General features: G+C 46.6%; 1 protein-coding gene across 2 annotated transcripts in view; it reads right to left on the bottom strand.

Annotated features, from left to right (window-relative positions):
* The window catches only part of ZFAT (zinc finger and AT-hook domain containing), a 166,911-nt gene extending 155,231 nt beyond the window's left edge, over positions 1 to 11,680 (bottom strand). For both annotated transcript variants that reach the window (XM_075825704.1, XM_075825705.1), the window contains exon 1: positions 11,542 to 11,680. The gene's annotated coding sequence lies outside the window, so the exon portion shown is untranslated. The remainder of the gene's footprint in view (positions 1 to 11,541) is intronic.
* Positions 11,681 to 12,571: the final 891 nt, after the last annotated feature.

Here is a 12,571-nt window from a genome sequence, read left to right as displayed (position 1 = left end):
TATTCTTGTATATAGGGGCAGTATTATAGTAGTTATATTCTTGTATATAGGAGCAGTATTATAGTAGTTATATTCTTGTATATAGGGGGCAGTAATTATAGTAGTTATATTCATGTATATAGGAGCAGTATTATAGTAGTTATATTCTTGTATATAGGGAGCAGTATTATAGTAGTTATATTCTTGTATATAGGGGCAGGATTATAGTAGTTATATTCTTGTATAAAGGGGCAGTATTATAGTAGTTATATTCTTGTATATAGGGGGCAGCATAGTAGTTATATTCTTGTATATAGGGGCAGTATTATAGCAGTTATATTCCTGTATATAGGAGCAGTATTATAGTAGTTATATTCTTGTATATAGGAGCAGTATTATAGTAGTTATATTCTTGTATATAGGGGGCAGTATTATAGTAGTTATATTCTTGTATATAGGGGGCAGTATTATAGTAGTTATATTCTTGTATATTGGAGTGGTATTATAGTAGTTATATTCTTGTATATTGGAGTGGTATTATAGTAGTTATACTCCTGTATATAGGGGGCAGTATTATAGTATCTCTGAGTAGAAGACTGGGTTCACACAGTTTTTTTGCAGGTGGAAAATCTGACTCAAAATTCAGTTTTGCAGCGTTTTTCGCCCGCGGCCATTGAGCACCGCAGGCAAAAAACCGCCCCGAAATACGCTTTCTCTGCCTCCGATTGATGTCAATGGGAGGTCAGAGGCGTAAACGCCTGGAGATAGGGCAGGTCCCTTCTTTTGAAAAAAAACTGCTCACGGGAAAATAACGCCTCCGCCTCCCATTGAAATCAATGGGAGGCATTTTCGGACATTTTTTGACTCGTTTTCCGACACAGTTTCCGCGTAAAAAAACTCATTGTGAACTCCCCCTTAGGCTATGTTCACACGGAGTATTTTGCCGAGTTTTTTGACGCGGAAACCGCGTCACAAAACTCGTCAAAAACGGCCCGAAAATGCCTCCCATTGATTTCAATGGGAGGCGTCGGCGTCTTTTTCCCGCGAGCAGTAAAACTGCCTCGCGGGAAAAAGAAGCGACATGCCCTATCTTCGGGCGTTTCCGCCTCTGACCTCCCTTTGACTTCAATGGGAGGCAGAGAAAGCGTATTTCGCGGTGTTTTATGCCCGCGGCGCTCAATGGCCGCGGGCGAAAAAAGCCGCGAAAAACTCCAAAACGGAATTTTGAGGCAGATATTCCTCCTGCAAAATACTCCGTGTGAACATAGCCTTAGGCTATGTCCACACGCTTACTAAAAAAAAACTGAAAATACGGAGCTGTTTTTAAGGGAAAACAGCTCCTGATTTTCAGCCGTTTTTTTAAGCAAGCGCGCATTTTTCACTGTTTTTTGCGGCCGTTTTTGGAGCTGTTTTTCTATTGAGTCAATGAAAAACGGCTCCCAAAATGGCTCGAGAAGTGACATGCACTAAGTTATCGCAGACGTTTTTAACGTGGCCGTTTTTCAAAACAGGCGCGTAAAAAAAACGCCCTGTCGGAACAATGGGCAGATGTTTGGAGGTGTTCTGCTTCCTATTTTTCGGCCGTTTTTCAGCAGTTTACGGACTGAAAAACGGGCGAAAGCAAGCCGTGTGAACATGCCCTTACTGTTAAATGAATAGAAAAATATAAAATATTCGAGATTCAAATCTAAAAATCGCCCAAAGTGTTGAAAAAAAAAGCTAGAATTTATTTTTGGGCAAAATTGCCCAGCTCTAATATATATATATATATATTTATTTTTTAATTTTTTTTACTCCAGAAATAAAGCCACAAGACGTATGCTCCTCCAGCCCCCTCCAGTGGTAACACGGGCTCACTGCAGCCTCTCAGACATGTAAGATTTGCTTGTAATCAAGTTAGACACGGGCGGTCGTCTTATCCTCTGGAGAGGCCACAATGAGGAATTAGGGAATGAACTATCATGTCACGGCTCGGATACACATCCATGTGTCTGCACGCACTGAACAACCGGACACCCGCATCTGTCCACCCCAGTCCCTGGCTCCCAAGTAAGTTTCCCAGTACATTATATGGAGCAATGAAAAACTACAACTTGTCCCGCAAGAAACAAGCCCTCATACGGCAATATTGCCGGAAAAAAAACCTGCTAACTGCTAGACCGCAGTGAGGAAGAAATTAAACGGAGTAGCGAGCGCACGCTGGACCGCTGCTTTATTCAGAGTCTATGGGACTGACGGATACAGCGCTCAACTGTTTCTGTCAGCCCCACAGACATCGAATAGAGCAGCGAGCGCACGCACAACCGCCGCTCCATTCACGTTCCTCCTCACTGCGGCGTTTTTTTAAATTTTGGAAATAACCCTGTAACAAAAGAGATCCAGCGACGCAGCAGGAAGACACGGGCAGGGGGCTGGGGTGCGGCCGTGACATGGATTTTGAGCAGGGTAAGGGTCAGTTCACATGTAGCGTAAATACTGCAGATTTTTCCGCAGCGGATTTCGTTGTGGAAAACCCGCAGCGTAATACACTAGGAGCAAAGCGGATGAGAAAGAACAAATCTCCTCCGCACGCCGCGTAATTGAGAAGCGGAAAAAATGCTCAGAAATTTACCTACCTGTGCGTTTTTTTATTCCGCAGCACGTCAAATTGTATTTGCGTAATCGCTGCTTATTTGTTACGGGTTTTCCCCATTGATTTTAATAGGGGGTAAAACCTGCAAAAAAATAACAGATGTTGCGGTTTTTTGAAGCAAAATCGCAGTGATTCCGCGGCAAAAAAAAAAAAACGAAACAAAAAATGTAATAAAAAAAAAAAAAAGAAGAATGCTTACCCAGAAGTCTGTGTTTCTTCCTCCAGGCTGGCCTCCTGGGATGACGTTTGTTCCCATGTGACCGCCGCTGCAGCAGTCACATGGCATGAATCATCATCCCAGGAGGCGGAGCTGCAGGAAGACGGAGGGACGCGTCACAATGGATGCCGAAATATGAAGCTTCTTTTTCGGTGCAGTTTTTCATCTAGAATCCCCTGCGGCGAACAGGGCGGATAAACTGCACGCTTTTATGGGTGGATAGGTGTGAACACGGCCCATTAACACATTCAGACGAGCGTCAGGGTATGTGCACACGGCCTATTTTCAGGTGTAATGGAGGCGTTTTACGCCTCGAATTACGCCTGAAAAGACGGCTCCAATACGTCGGCAAACATCTGCCCATTGCTTGCAACGGGTCTTACGATGTTCTGTGCCGACGAGCTGTCATTTTACACGTCGCTGTCAAAATTCGGCGCGTAAAATTACACCCGTGTCAAAGAAGTGCAGGACAATTCTTGGGACGTAATTGGAGCCGTTTTTCATTGACCAGCTCCATTTAACGTCCGTAAAAGACGCAGCGAAAAACACAAGTACATGCAAAAACGCCTGAAAACAGCTCCGTAATTTCAGACGTGTTTGGCGTTGTCGCGTGCACATACCCTAATACTCGTCCGTGTGCTGTGCGTTGAAATCACTCCCAGCACACGGACCCGTGCAATTCCATTCACACATGCGGATGCCACACCGATTCCAATACGCAACGAACACGGACAAAAAAATGCAGGAAAAATGCTGGGTATTTTACGCGCGCAAATCTGACAAGCTCATCTGAATGTAGCCTAAGGGGGTCAGCGGGGGGAGTGGTCCACGGTCCGGCGTTCTGTGTCAATTTATATTGCGTTACGGTCTCAAAAATGTAGGTTTATAAAAATCTGCAATGGTTTCCACATCAAAATGTTAAATCCTCCCCTAAAAATCCAATGTTAACCATTTAGTGACCAGCCTATTTTGGGCCAAAGTGTAGCTAAAAACTTTTTTTTAAAAAAACTTTTGACATGTCAGAAGTTTTGATTGGTGGGGGGCCCGAGCACTGAGACCTCCACCAATCTCTAAAAAAAAAAAAAAAAAAAAAAAAGCGTGAGCGCCGTGACGGGGGTGACGGTCTTTCCTCGGCGCGCTGTATGGGCTCAATAGAAAGTCTTAGAGTCCGTCCACCGCTCACTTGGCTTTCCGAGTAAAATTGATCAGAAACGAAGCAGCGCTGCACTCACCCCTCACCCAAGCTTTGTTTCAGCGATTGCTGGTGGTCTCGTGGATTCCTACCGGTCCAAACTTCTGACATGTCAACAGTTTTTTAAGGGTATGTTCACACGAGGTCATTACGTCCGTAATGGATGGAACGTATTTCGGCCGCAAGTAGTGGACCGAACACAGTGCAGGGAGCCGGGCTCCTAGCATCATAGTTATGTACGATGCTAGGAGTCCCTGCCTCTGCGTGGAACTACTGTCCCGTACTGAAAACATGATTACAGTACGGGACAGTTGTCCTGCAGCGAGGCAGGGACTCCTAGCATCGTACATAAGTATGATGCTAAGAGCCCGGCTCCCTGCACTGTGTTCGGTCCGGTACTTGGGGCCGAAATACGTCCGTCAATTACGGCATAATGACCTCGTGTGAACATACCCTAAAGGTTTAGTTACCCTTTAATGTCAGAGCGATTTTTTTTTTATATATAGTTTTTGGGTTGTCGCATTACTAACCTCATAACTTTTTTAGACGGACGTATGAGGGCGTTTTTGCAGGAAAAGTTGTTTTTTTAATTGCACCATTTTGGGGTACATATAAATTTATTGATTAACTTTTATCACCTTTTAGAATGTTATATCAAGTCCAGAGTCAGCGCAGCGTCTAGCAGGACATTTCCCAGCACTTCATGCTTCCCTCTGCTGACCGCTTTATGGAGATGATGATTTCTGTACCAATACCCGGTGTAATAACCACAGTATTACTGCGCCTGATTGGCCAGCAAACTTGCCCCTGACCTATACCCCATAGAGAATCTATAGGGTATTGTCAAGAGGAAGATGAGACCCCAGACCCAACAATGCAGACGAGCTGAAGGCCGATATCAAAGCAACCTGGGCTTCCATAACACCTCAGCAGTGCCACAGGCTGATCGCCTCCATGCCACGCCGCAGTGATAACACCTCAGCAGTGCCACAGGCTGATCGCCTCCATGCCACGCCGCATTGATCACACCTCAGCAGTGCCACAGGCTGATCACCTCCATGCCACGTCGCATTGATCACACCTCAGCAGTGCCACAGGCTGATCACCTCCATGCCACGCCGCATTGATAACACCTCAGCAGTGCCACAGGCTGATCACCTCCATGCCACGCCGCATTGATAACACCTCAGCAGTGCCACAGGCTGATCACCTCCATGCCACGCCGCATTGATAACACCTCAGCAGTGCCACAGGCTGATCACCTCCATGCCACGCCGCATTGATAACACCTCAGCAGTGCCACAGGCTGATCGCCTCCATGCCACGCCGCATTGATAACACCTCAGCAGTGCCACAGGCTGATCGCCTCCATGCCACGCCGCAGTGATAACACCTCAGCAGTGCCACAGGCTGATCACCTCCATGCCACGCCGCATTGATCACACCTCAGCAGTGCCACCGGCTGATCACCTCCATGCCACGTCGCATTGATCACACCTCAGCAGTGCCACAGGCTGATCGCCTCCATGCCACGCCGCATTGATAACACCTCAGCAGTGCCACAGGCTGATCGCCTCCATGCCACGCCGCATTGATAACACCTCAGCAGTGCCACAGGCTGATTGCCTCCATGCCACGCCGCATTGATAACACCTCAGCAGTGCCACAGGCTGATTGCCTCCATGCCACGCCGCATTGATAACACCTCAGCAGTGCCACAGGGTGATCGCCTCCATGCCACGCCGCATTGATAACACCTCAGCAGTGCCACAGGCTGATTGCCTCCATGCCACGCCGCATTGATAACACCTCAGCAGTGCCACAGGCTGATCGGCTCCATGCCACGCCGCATTGATACAGTAATTCATGCAGAGTCGGAGCTCCGACCAAGTATTGAGGGCAGATACTGGACATACTTCTCAGTTGGACGACATTTCGGTATTAAAAATCATTTTTGAAATTGGGCTTATATAATATTCTAATTTTCTGAGACACTAAATTTTGGGTTTTCATTAACTGTTCCCATAATCATCAACATTAAAAGAAAAAAATGCTGGAAATAGATCCCTCTGTGTGTGATGAATCTATAGAATATAGGAGTTTCCCTCCTTGAATTGAATTACTGAAATAAATTAACATTTTGATGATATTCTAGTTCAGTGAGAAGGACTGCTGCAGCGCCTCATTGTCGTCACCTGTTCCCAAAGTGGTAAAGTGACAAAGTGCTCAAATGAGTAGTAGAAATGGCCGGCACACCCCCGGTGCGTGTATGAAAGATAGAACGCCGGCCGCCGCGGCTCCGACCGATGGGACAGAAAACAGCAATTCTGGCATCGTTTTTACTTTTTAACGCTGGGGGTTAAATAACGTAATAGTTTTATAGTTCGGGACGTTACGAATGCAGCGATACCAATTACTGGTAGATTTAAAAAAAATAATAATAATAATAATTTTCAAAAAATAAATAAAAAAGTTTCTTCCATAATAAAGCATTTTGTAAGGGGAAAAGTGGGTTTTAGAGATTTTTTTTCCCTTGGGATATTTCACTTATTTATTATGTAATGTTAAATACTTTTGTGTCAAAAAAAAAAAAAAAAAAAAAAGACTAAAATGATTGTAGGTACGAGACCTTTTTCGGCTCCTTCTTCAGGCAGGTTTACAAATGAATGACTTAGAAAAAAGCCCAACATTTAAGGCTTCGTTCACATCTGCGCCAGGACGCCGCTCACGGGTTCCGTCGGAGTTTTCCATCAGTGGAATCCAGGAACGGAACCCTGACTGAGACTAATGGAGACCAGAGGTTTCCATTTGCATCACCATTGAATTCAGTGGTGACGGACCCGGTACAAATGGTTTCCGATGGTCACCGTTGTTTAACCCCTTAGTGACTACAAATACGCCTTTTCATGGCGGCCGAGTCCAAGTTCTGCACGGGTGTCCCGCGCAGGCTGGAGCGGGTGCTCAGCTGTCGGATGAGAGAGTTTCCTTAGATCGCGGCCGTTTGACCTCTTAAATGCTGCGTTCAGCAACATCTGAGTGGTTTACAGGGGGGGGGGGCTCCCACTCTTACCTATTGGTGGTCTGCAAATGCAAGGGCTAATAAAATTTAGCAAAAGTGTAAAAAAATAAATAAAAGTACATGTAGGTGGTATCGACGTGTCCGTAATGACCCAAACGGTAAAGTTAACGTGTCATTTAAACCGCAAGGTGAACGCCGCAAAAAACAATAGAGTTACTATTTTTTTTCATTGTCCCCCAAAAAGGTCAATCAATAAGTCCTAAGTACCCCAAAAAAGTACCGACGAAAACTTAGCCTCGTCCCGCAAAAAACAGTCCGCAAATCCAAACATTGACGGGAAAATAAAAAAAAGTCACGGCTCTTGGAACGCGACGAGGCAAAAACAAATACATTTAGTTCAAGACTTTTTATAGTTCAAAAGTCGTAAAACACAAGAAAAACCTCCACACGTGCGGTATCGCCGTAATCGTACCGACCCACAGAATAAAGGGAACGCGATATTTACGTCACACTGTGAATTTAAAACGCATAGAATAATGGTGGAATTTAGTTTTTTTTGCTATTTCCCCCCCCCCCCAAAAAAAAGTTAATAAAAAAAGTTATTTAAAAAATTATATGAAGCCCAAAATGGTGCCATTAAAAAGTACAACTAATCCCGCAAAAAAAACAAGTCCTCGCACAGCGGTGTCAACGGAAAAATAATAAAAAACGGTTATAGATCTTTGAAAGCGACCATAGAAGAATGAAAAAAAATAGATTGGTCATTAGGGCCTAAAATAGGCCGGTCACTAAGGGGTTAAGGGTTCCGTCGTTTTGATGGAATCAATACCACAGTTGACTGGGCTAGTCATCACTTCACAGTAGGCACAGCAAGAAAAACTCCATGCCCGCCACCATTTTAGTAGTCACAGCAAGGGCTCCCCATTCCCCCCAGTAGTCACAGCAAGGGCTCCCCATTCCCCCCAGTAGTCACAGCAAGGGCTCCCCATTCCCCCCAGTAGTCACAGCAAGGCCTCCCCATTTCCCCCACCCCCTAGTAGTCACAGCAAGGGCTCCTCATTCCCCCCAGTAGTCACAGCAAGGGCTCCCCATTCCCCCCAGTAGTCACAGCAAGGGCTCCTCATTCCCCCCAGTAGTCACAGCAAGGGCTCCCCATTCCCCCCCAGTAGTCACAGCAAGGCCTCCCCATTTCCCCCACCCCCTAGTAGTCACAGCAAGGGCTCCTCATTCCCCCCAGTAGTCACAGCAAGGGCTCCCCATTCCCCCCAGTAGTCACAGCAAGGGCTCCCCATTCCCCCCAGTAGTCACAGCAAGGGCTCCTCATTCCCCCCAGTAGTCACAGCAAGGCCTCCCCATTTCCCCCCCCAGTAGTCACAGCAAGGGCTCCTCATTCCCCCCAGTAGTCACAGCAAGGGCTCCTCATTCCCCCCAGTAGTCACAGCAAGGGCTCCTCATTCCCCCCAGTAGTCACAGCAAGGGCTCCTCATTCCCCCCAGTAGTCACAGCAAGGGCTCCCCATTCCCCCCAGTAGTCACAGCAAGGCCTCCCCATTTCCCCCACCCCCTAGTAGTCACAGCAAGGGCTCCTCATTCCCCCCAGTAGTCACAGCAAGGGCTCCCCATTCCCCCCAGTAGTCACAGCAAGGGCTCCCCATTACCCCCAGTAGTCACAGCAAGGGCTCCTCATTCCCCCCAGTAGTCACAGCAAGGGCTCCCCATTACCCCCAGTAGTCACAGCAAGGGCTCCTCATTCCCCCCAGTAGTCACAGCAAGGGCTCCCCATTCCCCCCCAGTAGTCACAGCAAGGCCTCCCCATTTCCCCCACCCCCTAGTAGTCACAGCAAGGGCTCCTCATTCCCCCCAGTAGTCACAGCAAGGCCTCCCCATTCCCCCCCCCCCCCTAGTAGTCACAGCTGGATGCATGAGCTGCAGGAAGAAAGACTCATCACCAGTATAAGGGTTCACACGGCTTATTTTCGGGCCATAAAATTGGAAGCAGAACGACGTTTTTCCCATTGAAATCAATGGGCAGATGTTTGGAGGCTGTTCCGACGGGGCATTTTTTTAATGCTGCTGTTTTGAAAAACGACCGCGTAAAAAAACGCCTGCGAAAAAGCGCATGTCACTTCTTGAGCCGTTTTTCATTGACTCCATAGAAAAACAGCTCCAAAAACGGCCATAAAAAACGCAGCGAAAAACGTGAGTTGCTAAAAAAACGGCTGAAAATCAGCTCCGTATTTTCAGATGTTTTTTTAGTATGGAGTGTGAACATAGCCCTTACCCAGCCTTGTCCCATGGGATCCTATGAAGTTGCAATCTCAGGCTGTTGCCAGGTCCTTCTCCCCCATGCTTTACACTGCAGTTCCGCTTGATCAGATCGGCTCCTGTGTATAAGCCTAGCATTGCAGGGAGTGTCCATAGTCAGTGCAGCAATGATTACAGGGAGAGAAAGAAGATTAACTCCTTAACGCCGAAGGACGGATATATCCATCCTCTACAGCTGCTAGTTCGCGCAGGAGGACGGATATATCCATCCTGTGACCGCCCGGGTACTGCCACTGTACCCACGCGATCAGCGGCAGGAGCACGGCTGTTATACACAGCCTGGCTCCTGCCGCAACTGCCGTAATCGAAGCGCGCTCCGATTCCGGCAGTTTAACCCATTAAATAGTGACAGCGACATCTAATGTGTTTGACAGAGGGAGGGAGCTCCCTCTGTCACCCCATCGGCGCCCCCGCATACAAATCGCGGGTCGCTGTCGGGTTTCCATGACAGCCGGGGGCCTAACCAAGACCCCCAGGTCTGCCTATTAGTCCAGAGTTTTACACTGACAGGCAATAATGCTTCGGTTTACTAAGTATACCAAAGCATTATATATGCGATCAGCAGATCGCATAGTGAAGTCCCCTGGTGGGACTTAAAAAAAACAATGTAAAGCAGTTAAATAAAGTTGGCGAAAAAAAATAAAAAAAATTACAGTCAAAATAAAATAAAACCCAAAAAGTGGTTTTATTTAGTAAAAGTGTCAAAACAAATCACACACATATGGTATCCCCGCGATCGTAACAACTTGACCAATAAAATAAACACATTCATTAAACCGCCGGATGAACGGCGTCCAAAAAAAACCGCAAACAACGGCAAAATTCTCTCTTTTCTCCCATTCCCCCCATAAAAAAATAAAATAAAAGTTAATCTATAAGTCCTATGTACCCCAAAATAGTACTAATGAAAACTACACATTGTCCCGCAAAAATCGACGGAATAAAAAAAAAGTTACGACTCTTGGAATGCGACCGTGAAGAAACAAAAAATAATCCAAAAGGTCATTAACGCGCAAAATGGCCCGGTCATTAAGGGGTTAACAGGTATCTGCCCCGTACGGGGGGGGGGCGCGCGACATGACTCGGCAATGCAAGTTGTTTTTTTTAGGAGTACCTGCTGGGTTCTGTTGCAATTCCCAATGACTTATGTAAAGCAACAAGTCCCCTCCCCCTCCCGCTGTGAACCTCAATGCTGTCCCATGCGCTGTGGTATAGAGTACCCCCCCAAATCTAATCCAATGGGTGGGGGGAGCAGGCAGGCGATTTACATACCACGTTGGTCACATGAAATTTGGCGATCAGGTGTCCATTTGGGGGATGGGAAGTGACCGTTACATTTCCAATGCTACGAGCGTGCTGCCCAAACTCTCATACACTTCCATTTCAATTCCAAAGCGTTGTCAAGAATCCACTTGCGGTCAGTGAATGGAAACACTCGGCTGACACCCCCTACAAAACTAAAACTTCTCACAGCTGAGGCTTTGCTGCAATATGATCCAGTCTGGACAATCCTCTGTGAGATAAACACTTCAACAGCACAAATTTCTCTCCTCTGCTGATAGTTTGTGACAATGTATCAGTGCAGGTAAAATGTGTCAGTTCGCTAAATGAAAAACCTCCAATAGTTTAGATGACAATTATTTTTTTTTACCATTTTGTGTATACAGCTCCAACGCAGATCTATGGGTCTCCATGGTAACAGACTACAAACAAACCCTGCAGTCCTCTTGCCTTCCACTTGTCCTCTACTAGGATCAGACTACACAGGGTTTGTTTGTAGTCTGTTACCATGGAGACACATAGGTCTGCATAGGAGCTGTAGACACAAAGCGGTAGAAGATTTCTAATCCAGACTAGTTGCTTCATTTTCATTTTACATGGACTGGCAAATCACAAATACGAATTAAAAGGTGGAGATATCCTTTAGCACAGCATAAAACTTTCAACGGCCAGCTTCCATTCACTGACATGTAACATCCTTTTCCAAACCAAGTGTGAACGATGCCTAAGATTATAGTTTATGACATTCTGATAATCCAGAAAATATGTCACCCTACCAAGTGCAGTAAATGACGGATTAAAGGTATTCTATTACACACACAGAAGTACAGCTGCATTGTGGCCATACTGCCCTCTCCTCTATCACATACATATTCACACCCATGCACCGAGACTTGCCTGCTGGCGCTCCTCCACGTACAGCCGAGCTCCCCGCCATCCCCTTTAACTTCTCCCTCTCCATTACGGCGGGATATAACGGGGACACGACAACTACAGTCCCGGAAGCTGCGAAGGCGACATCTACATACCCCTGACAGACAGCCAATGGACGCTTTGTGTACAACCAGTCCACCAATCAGAGAGCTTCTCTTACCAGGAGGCGAGCGAGCCGACAATCTAACATGCTTGCTGATTGGATGAAAGTGACCGATAGGCGGGTTTAGTGCCGAGCACTAGTGGTAGGCACTCGTACATATGTTTTAGAAAACAGTGTCTGCGATCACGGGTGACGCCATTTTGTCCAAGATTTAGTAGCAAAGTTTATTAGAACTTGATAACTCCAACAAAGTATCATGTACAATGCTGGCAGGAAGTCAGGACAGGCTCTTTGCTGCTATAACTAGATACAATGTTGTAGTATGCCCATATGATTCCTATCAACTTCTGAGAACGGGAAGAGTGGTATGTGTGTTCCAGCCTTGACTTTCGTCATATGCCTTTCTCCCGGCACTGATGCTGTCTGGCTGCTGCCTTCACTGACTGACAGTCGTCCTGCCTCACAGGATTGATCCGCGTCCCTCCAGCCTCCAGTCCAGATCCATATCCAGAGACACTGCGCTGGTGCTGGGCAAAGTAGTCAGGGAGTCATATCCATAAGGTTATAAAGAAATAGAAATTAGAATTTTTGTGCTCAAATAACTGAAAGTAGATAAATCCGCCTGGAAAATAACGCTTAAAAGACTATTTTAGGCTATGTTCACACGGAGTATTTTGGGGGAGGAATATCTGCCTCAAAATTCCGTTTGGAACTTTGAGGCAGATATTCCTCTCCCTGCACGCCGATTTTCGCGGCAATTATCGCGCCGTTTTTCGCCCGCGGCCATTGAGCGCCGCGGGCATAAAACAGCGAGATATACGCTTTCTCCTGCCTCCCATTGAAGTCAATGGGAGGTCAGAGGCGGAAGCGCCCGAAGATAGGGCATGTCGC

The sequence above is a fragment of the Rhinoderma darwinii genome, chromosome 5, assembly GCF_050947455.1.
Source record: "Rhinoderma darwinii isolate aRhiDar2 chromosome 5, aRhiDar2.hap1, whole genome shotgun sequence".
NCBI classification, from domain to species: Eukaryota; Metazoa; Chordata; class Amphibia; order Anura; family Rhinodermatidae; genus Rhinoderma; species Rhinoderma darwinii.
This window is presented reverse-complemented; position numbering and strand designations above follow the sequence as displayed.